Raw genomic sequence first — 11,374 nt, forward strand, 5'->3', positions numbered from 1 at the left:
AATATTGTATTTGTCATTAAAGCGTTGGACGCGAAAATCTCGATAGAAACGCGACCGTCGATTAATTTAGATCGTGCTCGCAAAAGAACAGCGCGTCTTTAAAAAAGGGTCTCGACAGAACCGCCATTATCCTGGATACACCGGAATACACTGTCTGTAGGTGTAGGGGCTGCGGCCAATCGAAAAGGAGGGTGTCATTGTTACGTGTCGCGCACGCGAGCAAGCCGCGCTTTTAAAATCGCGCGGTCCGAACGAGGGCAAAGGGGGTTAGGGAAAGGGACGCGCGAATTGAATAAAATAACGATCCGCAACGGGCGACCGCGGATCTGCGTTATCTGGATGCCACAGATTGGGGTTGCCTGGATCACCAGCCAGGGCTGATCTATTAGGGTAAAATACAATGATAGATCCCTCGACCAGTGGAGCAGTTCTGATTCAAGTATGAGTGATCTGGACATTTCATTCAAGATTATGTTTGTTTCCGCCGTGCGATTATTAAATAGCTCCTTTATAATAATATACCGTATTAATTCTCTGATATTGTCTACTATATGAAAAAAATTGCCTGTAAAAAAAGTGCCTGTGAAACTAAATGTCAAAATAAGTTTTTATTAGGATATTGATATAAATTTTTCGCATTAATTAGCACTAATAATACTAATTATTATTATTACATAATTCAAACCTTCACATAAACTTTACCAAAAAAATTATTATTCAGTGATAATTAATAAAAACAAACTATACTTTATTTTAATATAGCAAAATATTTAGAAATGACATGGGACATCAAACTTAGAAGGAACATGTGAAAAAAAGTGAGAATTAAATTTCAAATATGAAAGAGTATATTGACTCGAAAGAAATTCTAAATTATTATTACATATCAAATTATTGTACAAACGAGTTTTAAAATTGAAATAAACATTATTCAATTTTAGGGATAAGCAAAGAAAAATTTATAAATTTATAAATTATAATTTATATGCAGGGATTAAACCAATGAGTGGTATTCTATACTCGTCGTTAATCTAATTTTAATAGAACGAAATTGTTATTGTAATTAATTAAAAAATTAATTAAAAATTAATTAATTTAAAAAAAGAAAAAATATTAGATTTTAATTTTAAATTAATAATTTTTTAAGATGTGAATAAACTTATAACTGTATAAAGCTATTTAACTTTGCAAAAACATACACTTTTTTCTTACAATTTAAACTTACAATCTAACAATTTAAACTAATGTTATTTGTGTGATCAACGTAAATTTATTTATTGAAAATATACCTTTAAGAGAGCCATCAGTATTTATTATATTCATCAGAAAAGCTCAGGCCTCAGTGGTTTGAAGTGAAATTTGTTTATTGGAAAAGCGTCAGCCAGACGAAATTAATTTTGTATATATATATTGAAATGGCACGATCGCTTTATTGAAGATAATTTTATTTATTCGACAAGCATGTATTTCTCATACAAGTAACCAATGAATTTATTTATTGAAAATGTACGTTAATACGTTAGTATCAGTTTTATCCATTATATAAACGTGTTCAGGGAAACTAAATTAAATTTGTTTATTGGTAACGCCGTCAAATAACCGAAGTTAATTTTATTTATTGGAAAAATATAATCGGATTATTGAAAATATACGTATAATTTTATTTATTTGGAGCCACTGCTGTGTCATTGATTATTGACGAATTAATTAATACTTATTCGATGACACGAATTTATTTATTTAACAATACATGCTCCGGTTATCAGTATTAATTTTAATATTCGAGAAAAGTCCCCAAATCATTGAAACTCATTTTATACATTTAAAATACACCGAATTTATAAATTACTCGGATAAATTTATTTATCGTTAAAAGCGTACTTATACAAAATATTGTAGAAAAAAGTGTAATGCATTTAAACAGTATGTCTATCATTTATGCAAATTGAATATTCCCGCGCATTTTTTTTGTAATCATACATATATAAGCAAATATAATTGAAGGTTCTTGCAATTATTTTCGTCTCCTGCATTTATTTATCACACGTAATAAAAATTATTGTTAACGTATTTGAAAGCGTAATTCTTATATCGTATTAATTCTGATATCGTCTATTGTACACAAAAATATTGCGCAAACTGCCCATCGCAGTTAACAACAGACAATAGCAGAATTAGATAAGACATGATTCGACGATTAATCACAAGAGTGTAACGAATAAATGAGTTTACTCACCGCAATTTCCTTCTCGTCGCCGTCGTTATTTTCCTCTGGATGTGTTTTGACGGGTAAAGAACAGAAGGATGTGCAGTCCGCCACTTTGCCAGGCACTCACGATACAGGTTACATTCGCTCGATGCATGAAAGATTCGGACCGCACTCGATTACACGCCCAATTAACGCGACACGCACGTGACATCTCACATTTCGCATTCTCGACGTATTTCTAAGCGATAAACAAACGTAATATTGAGATATTCACACGCACGACTCCAGTCCGTTCGTTGGACTTGATACACTTGTGGAAAAATTCAAGATCGTACGCGGGTAACTTCACATCGACACTGACTTCACGCGTCACTTGACTTGCCGACATGTTACAATATGTCGAGTGCTAATTATATTGCGATATTATTAATTATGTACGCTTCAAATTACACGCAATTATGTTCACTTGAAATCCACGCCCTTAATACGAGCAATCACGACGAGACGTGTCACTTGAACGTGTCGTACTACTTTAAGACAACGAACTACGAGCAAGGTCGCGCGCGTGTGACGTATCACCCGAAACCAAACAAACAAGAGTCAGTGACGTCACGTGACGTGCGTGACGCCCAGAGACGCCGGCCTGATCTAAAATAAAATTTTCACCAATATGGCGTACTTCAACTTGAATAAAACATGGCAATAAAATCACTGTATGTAACGAATGATTCTCGAAAGCAACATTTAATTTTCGACGAGAAAAGGTTGTAATATTATAAGTCTCGCGAACATAAAATATATGGATATAATATATGCTGTGTTCCACTTGGTATTATCAGTGCTTTAAAGCGTCTCCGATTGGCCAATCAGAAGGCTAGTTCTTTCAGGTTGAACAATCGAAGCATATGTAACATTAAGTGGAATATATAAAATTTAATAGAAATATTTTTTTTCTTAAATTTTTTTTCTTAAAGGATAGATCCCGAGAATTGTTTATTATAGGAACTAGAGAATGAATTATTTTGATGAATTATGTTAATTGTATAAAATAATAGAGATAATAGAATAATGAATTATACATATATTATTTTATTTCATCTTAATATATAAAAATATTTTACTTTATTTTAATATAAATTTGTTTAGGTTATTCCTATAAAAAATCTGTACTTTTTTAATATCTATAATATTTTCATTTATCAATAATATTATCAATAGAATCGAATATAATGGAACGGAATATTCATAGAATATATAAAATTTAATAGAAATATTTTTTTTTATAAGGGGTAGATTCCGAGAATTGTTTATTATAGGAACTAGAGAATGAATTATGTTAATTGTATAGAATAATAGAGATAATAGAATAATGAGTTATACATATATTATTTTATTCCATTTTAATATATAAAAATATTTTACCTTATTTTAATATAAATTTGTTTAGGTTATTCCTATAAAAAAATCCGTACCTTTTTTAATATCTATAATATTTTCATTCATCAATAGTATTATAGAATAGTATTATAGAATCGAATTATGTCACCTTCGCTTCTCTTTCCGTTTTCATAATCGAAATTCCGCGCAAAAAACGATGGGCGTTCGGAGACGCGGCGCGACTCGTGACGTCATTGTTTACCGCGGCGAAATTCCTGTGCTTATCACTAGCTTTTTCGTAGTCGAGCGACGAGCGTCGTAGGTGTGCGACGTGTATGTGTGTATGGGCGATTTAATGCGTGTCACGCGTTACTGAAATAGTTTAAAACGCGCGTAATAAGCTCGGAAAGATACGACATTATATGTGATAAGAGTTTTCATTCGACTCGCTAGGGGACGGCTTTGTTTTTACTCGTGTAGGACCCGTGACGTAGGACACTAGACGTCAATTTCGCGCGAAACGCATCTCGCATCGTTTCTCTCGTCATTTTCGTAATCGAGTCCCGCCTGCAACAACGATGGAGCATCGCCGTTAATTAGCATGGACAGCTATAATTAACGAAATCCCGTAACCGGTACGTATCGAATAAACGACGGAATGTCCCCGTCGATATATTCTATTTGTTAAGACGCGTTGCTTGTTCGCGATCGATACGCATAGTTCGTTGTATTAATTATGGGGCGCAATTAATAATTAACAGCATTAGATTCTCATATTTCAGTATCATATGTATTATTCAATTATCTTATCACGTCAAATATTCGATATATTTTTTAAAAGAGCGAAAAGAGGAGGGAGGGTGGGAGAGAGAGAAAAAGAAAGAGAAAGAGAGAGAGGGAGAGCAGTATTTTTATTACTATGTTTATATAATATTTCTTTTTTTTTCAGCTTTCTCCGAGCGACAGGGGTAAAGAAAAGCGACGAGACTCGTGACGTCACATTTTTTACGCTGCGAAGTTGCCGCGCTTTTTGATATATCACTAGTCTTTTCGAGTGACGTAGTCGAGCATAGCAAGGCTGCGGTCCGAAATGTGCTCATAGCGCTATCGGCGCACTTACGGCCGTTCCGAAATGGCTTGAGTGTGCCTGCCGTAGCGAAGTGACGTCATACTTTCCGTGCTCACGCTGCCCATAGTTGAATGGTAAGGCACCGTGAGCGCGACGTTATAAGCGCGGGAAACGCAAGCAAATTTAAAAATTTAAAAATATAGTAAAAATATATATATATATATATATATATATATTTTTACTATATTTTTAAATTTTTAAATTTTTAAATTTTTAAATTTTTAAAGTTTTACAATTAAATATATACCTGAAATGCATTTCAAATTCTAAAGCAGTATAATTAGGCACAATTTTTTCAACATAATTTTTTAAACGAAATCTGTTCTGTTTTTATCTTTTACATTTCTGGACAGCAATTGCAGCTTGTATTTCATCCTCATCGCTAGAGGAAGATAAATAAAAAAAAGATAGTGAATCTTCATCAGAAGATTCACAAGCTAATTCTAAAAATTGAGTGAGAATAATTCGTTGTTCTTTATTCATTTTGTTTTTCTTAACCTTATATTTATTATTGACAAGCAGAGGATGCTCGCTATTCGATGCGATTTTGAATTTTGAGTGCGTTATATAGCGTTCCGAAATAAATCATGCTTAAGCGCGCTTATGATTTTGGACCGATCTTTGGCGCTGTTGGCACCATCAGCACTGTAAGCGCATTTCGGACCGCAGCCCAAGTGTCGTGGGCAATTTAACAGTATTTTACGTTATTAAAATCGTTTAAAGTGCGCGTAAAACTGATCGGGAATACGAAATAACGAATAGCGTGGATTAGATTTTTGTTTTGACTCGATCGTCCTGCATTTTCTTGCCGCGAGTTCGATGGTTGATTGAAGTTGGCGCCGTGAAAATCGGGAGTGTCGTTGCAAAGTGACGTGCGATCTCGTTCGCGAATATTATTTATCGGACCGAAATAAGAGTCATATAAAGTCACGGGCGATTGATCAATTATAATTGACCGCGTTTTTCCGAGTGATTTGTATTCGAGTGTTCGGCGAAGAATTGACACCGGCGGTAATTGAGCGAAAAGAAAATTGCGGTGAGTAAATCCATTTATACGTTACTTTTGTGACTAATTATTCATCTGTTCGGGATGATTTAGCATCGTCGAGTCACGTATTCATCGCGTCTTGACAGGAAGTTAACATTGTTGTCTCGAATATACGAATTGCGATGTGTAATAAAAAGCAAAATATATATATCTCCTTTAATATTCTCACCTCGACAATGAGATAATAAATTTGGTTCTTGCGCGTATAAATTAATGTAATTTAATTTTGATACTTTTTATTAATTAGCAAATTAATAAAATTATTTTTTTATGTTCTTTTTGCAGATCAACTTCCGGTAGTGCAGCCGAGTTCCACGTCATGTACATATTACTTGAGTTATGCTGATTGTGAGTCGTATCAATATTATTATAATCATCATATTATTATGGTGAGTCACATCACTTTTTATTGCTCATGTTAGAGTTTTAAGGTAATGGATTAATGCAAAAATAATGAGTAATAAAATTATGGAACATTCCTCTCTAATTAATAAATGAGTTTGAGTTTTAATTCAAATTAATATATCATTTTTTATCTTTATTAACTCATTTTTATTTATTTGTATAAAATTTAAAAACATATTTGTATTAATATACAATAATATTGTTAACTACTAAATTTAAAAAATTGTGAAATATAATAAGAATAACACACATACAAAGAATCTCTCTGTATTATTTATTATTACAATATTTATAGTGTGTTAGAAATATTTTCAACTAAGCGAGAAATGAAACAATTATAAATTTTACAACACTCTTGTCTCTACTTTAATTATTTTAAATCCATTATCTTAAAATGAGAAAGAATAAACTTATGAAATATTTATAAAAGTATTTAATTCTGAAAAGCATACACTTTTTTCTTATCGGTTTAAATTAATGTTATTTGTGTGATCAATATAAATTTATTAATGTATTTTTAAGAGAGCCTGAATCAGTATTCATCAGAAAAGCTCAGACTATAGTGATCCGAAGTTAAAGTTAGTGAAAAAAAGTCAGCAAACAAAATTATATATATATATATATATATATATATATTTCTTTATTTATTTGTATATTAGAATGATATAATCATTTCATTGAAGATAATTTTATTTATTCGACAAGTGTATTTTTCACACAAATAATGAATTTATTTATTGAAAATATATGTTGACATGATTATAAATATCAGTTTTATCCATTATTAAACGTACGAGGAAATTAAATTAATTTTCTTTATTGGTAATGCCATCAAACAATTGAAACTAATTTTATTTATTAAAAAAATATAATCGGATTATTGAAAATATATATAATTTCATTTATATGGAGGTTCTGTTATATTTGGTTATATTGTTGTATTATATTAATCAATATTTATTTGATGTTTATTTATTAATAATACATGTTCGAATTATCAGTATTAATTTTAATACTCGAGAAAGGTCCACTAATTATTAAAATTCATTTTATACATTTAAATCATCGCTTTCACAAATTATTCAAATTTAATTTATTCAGATTAAATTTATTTATTATTGAAAGTGTATGTTTATAAATGTTATTGAAGAAAGTGTAATGCATTTCAGCAATATTCATATTATAAATATCATCAATAGATAATATAATTTTTTGTAATGTGAAGACAATATCAAAATTCACATAACAATATGTATGTATATGTGCAGATTATAAATTTTTATTTATTTAATGAATGCGTTTTCGCGACAAATACTTAGATCATGAAAATAAGGTTCATATTAATGTTTGGGTGAAACAAAGTAGTATAAATTATAATTTTTTTATACGTTTAAAATAATTCGGAAAAAATTTGAGAATTAAAAAATTCACAAGGGAAAATTTATATTTTTATTGTTGAAATATTTATGTTTATTATTGTTTATTATTTGTTGCTATTAATGTTTATTATTGTTAAAATATTCCTTATATTCCATTCAATGATAATGAATCATATACCGCATAAAGAGATCGGTCGCGTGATGGTTATGTCGAACGAAATCGGTTCATTGATCGTTCAGTTTGATAAAAACTGATTTACCTGCGTCAAGTGGTTGCTCAGGGTCGCGACGATCGACACTCTTTTTCATCAAGCGAATTCAGAGAGAAATTCTGTACCTAATTCGAATTACCACGCGCGTGTCGTGAAATGATGCGTCGCGGTCAAACTTTCACGACGTAAATTGCAAAATACTCATTCATGCGAATTTAATAATATTTGCGCGCACTTTTGCAATCATACATAAACGAGTACAATTATCGCGTTAGATTCATTTGCAATCATTTTTGTCTATTATAAATAAAAGTTAATTATTGTTAGCGTATCTAAAACTATAATTTTCATAATATTGCAATTAGTTCTAATATTGTCTGCATTATACGCAAAATATTGCGTAAAAGAAGCATGAGATAGGAAAATCAAGTATCATATGTATCAAATAAAGTTTTTATTAAGATGATGACTCGTGGTATAAGTTGATAGAAAAAGAACTTACTAAGAATTAATTAGTAATAGCTATTAATAGCATTATCGGGAAATACCGATGTCACGAATGATTTCTATGTCTGTGCGTGCGTGCAATCGATACGCAAACACGAATCCTGCGAGGGACCGGTGCCGGTTATAGTTGGTGGCTTGCAATCATTATGTGTAGGCCCTCGCGAATGTTTGCGCAACACAAGCGTCGGTGGTTTGCTGCCACCGGCGACGATTGACTTGTCTGAATAACAGCACCTGTGCCGCTCTATCGAAAATAATTATTCGACAAACACGGGACGAGTTGTTTCTTGCGTCGAAATTAGGCGATAATTCTTTAATTATACAAAACGCGATTTATTTCCGAGATTACGCTTAATTTTAAAAATTCATATTTTTTTACGATTAATAAACTGCATCACATTAATGAATCAAAATTATTTTTAATTATTGGAAGTTTATTATTTATTTTTCTTGAATGAAAAAGAGATAAAATATATAATCTCGAGATGCGAGAGATGTAATTTTCTATAATCGAACGATAAAAAGAAATTCACTCGAATTAAAACTGCAATTTTTTTGTTTGCGATATGTTTCGATCAATGTAAAAGGGGGGGGACTCTATTCACATAAATCTGAAACTAGAAATTTATTTTATTTTTCTCATTGTTGTCTGGGAATGCCTGGGAGCTTTCGTGTCAATCGAGATGGGCTATTATTCAATGAAACGTGGTAAATAACTTCTTTAAAAGTGAACTTGTGTGTGTCCCGGTTCTGGCATCTGAACCTTCAAATTCGGAATGTCATTGTGCAGTTTATGAATCGGACACAGCTCTGTTTGTGGAGAAGCATAAAGCATCCAAACGGGAACAAAGCTAACACAGGGAGAACCTAGGATACATTGATCTAGCGATCCATCTAGTCGTGTGTAGTTTTAATCTTGTTCGATAGATCGGGGAATTTCAAATCCACAGCTTAGTATACAAAGCTTTTTGAAAAGTTCAATATTTTAATAGTTTGACAGAAAAAAAATAAATTGAAGCATTAGTTGAAATATTGAATTAATAAATTACATTATAATCTCTCAAGATAACAATTTTAAATATAAAAAAATTTCAAAATTAAGTTTATAAATTCAAAATTGATTTTGATTTTCATAAAGTTGAAAGGTGAGAATGAGAGTTCAAAATGATTCACAATCGCTTACATTAAACGATCTTGCTTTTGCCACTCGTGACGCGAGTTATTCTTCCTTATATAATCAATTTAATGAGAAGCCGGTTTTGGTACCTTCTTTTGATCAATGATACAAAAAAAAATATACCGACACTGATGCTGAGTAAACTCTGATAAAATGTATATAACTTGTATTTAATTTAATGATCATGTTGCTGTGTATATGTGAAGGAAGTTGATTGCACGGATACTTTCAAACAACATTCAAGAATAATTGAGTAACGTTAAGTTGATTAACGAATTATAATAATAATCGGTAAACACTTGCATATCTCGAATGAAAATTTATCGTGGAATATATTAATTTTATTAGACATGCAAATGTGTCTGGTCATTGAATCTGATTGTCAGGAAAATTTGACTAAATGTAATCTGTAATCAAATTAATAATTGTTTTATTAATGCATTCAAATGATTCCTGCGGCGATTGAATGACAGTAAAAGATAATCAGATAATATTATAATGCTGATTAAAGTCAAATTACAGTCAATAATTAACGAATTGTATGTCTTTTTCCCTGATATTATTTAGTTGATGAAATGCGTAAGCGATAATTAAATTGAGCATTTTATTAGCGGAGATTGATGATTTTTGTAATTGATGATTTTTGCGATAAATGTAATAACGTTAATTATTATAATATGAAAATAATAAAAAAAAACTAGATACAAAATTTTTAATGTTCTGTTGCAGATGATTTTTTTCAATATTTTCTAAAACATTGATAAAATATATTAATTTTGGAAATAAAGAAACACTGAGAAATTAATATTTATAATCTTATTCTTACAACAGTTGTAAAGTCAAATTTTTCTGACAATTATATGATATTAAGAAAGCTACATAAATGTTTTTTTCATATATGTATATAATTTTATTATATGTATCAATTTTATTATTAGAAAATAATTTTTATTATCTTATTTATCTGACCTTATTTCTTGGCTATCAAATATCGATATTTTATGCAGCGATTATGCTATATTATTGAAGGTCCTACGCATACTTTCCTAATTCCTGATATCCGAAATCCCGCGCATTCCAAAGTCCGTACTAATGAAGTCGTGAGAGGTCGGTCAGGAATGGTGACGCGGTCGAGCGCGCTTTCGGGCAGCGGGAATCGAAAAAGGGGAAGGGTAGATAGATGATTTAGATTCCACCTAAACGATCTGTCTAAGCCGGTCTGACGGCCCGGTGCAGGTCAAGTTCATCGCCGTTCACTTGGTATAATGGATTTAATGAGAAGGTAGCCACCTCCGCGCATCCCGAGATGTGTCAGGAGTTATCCGGGTCGGGACAGGGAGAAATCCTGTATCCTTGTTCACGCTTCCTGCTCGCAGAAGCACGCATGGGACGAAAGGGCGCTTGAGATGATCTTTCTGGGATCAGAAACAATGGACGTGCCTCTCGAGAGGATAACGACGAGGTGAAAATTGTCAGTTTGTCGTTCCGAGGGGCGTACACGAGGGTCCCTAATCACTGTTCTCGCGGCTGGTATCTTGTTATCACTCGCCGCGAGCTACTGTATAGTTTGCGGCCCTTTTTATCCAGTCACCGGCCGAATTAACAATGCCGCCGTGACGTGTAACTATTCATTACATCTTTTGGCGAGATACTCTCAAAATGACACGAACTCATTCAGGATAGAATGCTTTTGACAGGGATAACGAAAAAAATTGTTGGAAACATTTTTATTATATACTATTATACACACACACACAAGCTTATATTTTATTTCTTTTTTTTTTTTTAGATTAAATTCATGAATTGAATGTAAATTCTTTTCAAGCGTTGAAAGTTGTACGAAATAATTCGTTGAATGTGCGAATTATAAAATTTAGATTCCATCTCTATTCGCACACGCGAAATCAAAATTATAAAATTTTTATATAAAA

At 31.6% G+C, this 11,374-nt stretch overlaps 2 long non-coding RNA genes across 2 annotated transcripts in view; one reads left to right on the forward strand and one right to left on the reverse strand.

The window, feature by feature from the left end:
* LOC145967831 (uncharacterized) overlaps positions 1 to 2,799 on the reverse strand; it is a 54,505-nt gene extending 51,706 nt beyond the window's left edge. The window contains exon 1 of the long non-coding RNA XR_014437569.1: positions 2,237 to 2,799. This is a non-coding gene — a long non-coding RNA (uncharacterized LOC145967831). The remainder of the gene's footprint in view (positions 1 to 2,236) is intronic.
* A 1,916-nt stretch (positions 2,800 to 4,715) lies between these two features.
* Positions 4,716 to 6,119, forward strand: LOC145968826 (uncharacterized). The gene is made up of 3 exons (XR_014437877.1): positions 4,716 to 4,789; positions 5,238 to 5,751; positions 6,049 to 6,119. It is a non-coding gene; the product is annotated as an uncharacterized LOC145968826 (long non-coding RNA).
* Positions 6,120 to 11,374: the final 5,255 nt, after the last annotated feature.

Source organism: Camponotus vicinus, unplaced genomic scaffold (assembly GCF_025532165.1).
Source record: "Camponotus vicinus isolate PSW18456_S1 unplaced genomic scaffold, iyCamVici1.0 SCAF_3, whole genome shotgun sequence".
Lineage (NCBI taxonomy): Eukaryota > Metazoa > Arthropoda > Insecta > Hymenoptera > Formicidae > Camponotus > Camponotus vicinus.